Below are 660 nucleotides of genomic sequence, written 5' to 3' on the forward strand. Positions count from 1 at the left end.
TTCTGATCTGGAGTCAGACGCGCTACCGTTGCGCCACCGTTGCGCCACAAGCTCACAGCTTTGACTGCTCTTTTCCATCTGGGTTATGTTCGGTGAATTCAAAACTCAAACAGGGAATTGACTCCCTCTTTTCTTGCTCGGGATTTACATCGAATGAAAGAGTAACAGCGAACCAAAATTAACGAGAAGGTAGAAACACAAAATTATCCTACAGGAGAAATGTGTTCTTTGTTCCATGTGTTAAAATCACAGGAGGTGATTAGAAAAGTAGCCATTGCGTGACGAGGTGGCCGAGTGGTTAAGGCGATGGTCTGCTAATCCATTGTGCTCTGCACGCGTGGGTTCGAATCCCATCCTCGTCGGTTGTGCATTTTCTCTTTATTGAGTGTGAACTGATGATTCGTTGGTGTTTTGAGATTCACGGAACCAAGATGAAGTTTGGACACAGAGTTGGACAATCTTGATGGGTGGATATTCCAACTCAAATCCATATTCCAGATTCCTAATCCAATGAGAAACTCGATCTGGCAATCGATTCAAATCAGGACCCCAGCTTTGGGCGGGAGATTGGCACCACGAGAACATGTGGTTTCAGAGGCCTCAAAGTAGACTCCAGTTTCATTTGCGGCCCGAGTGGCAGATTTTGTCTTTCCGGAATCG

The 660-nt window shown here is 45.9% G+C and overlaps 1 non-coding gene across 1 annotated transcript; it reads left to right on the forward strand.

Moving 5' to 3' along the window:
* Nucleotides 1-280: 280 nt before the first annotated feature.
* On the forward strand, nt 281-362 carry trnas-gcu (transfer RNA serine (anticodon GCU)). The gene has a single exon. It is a non-coding gene; the product is annotated as a tRNA-Ser (tRNA).
* Nucleotides 363-660: the final 298 nt, after the last annotated feature.

Source organism: Mustelus asterias, unplaced genomic scaffold (genome assembly GCF_964213995.1).
Source record: "Mustelus asterias unplaced genomic scaffold, sMusAst1.hap1.1 HAP1_SCAFFOLD_124, whole genome shotgun sequence".
NCBI classification, from domain to species: domain Eukaryota; kingdom Metazoa; phylum Chordata; class Chondrichthyes; order Carcharhiniformes; family Triakidae; genus Mustelus; species Mustelus asterias.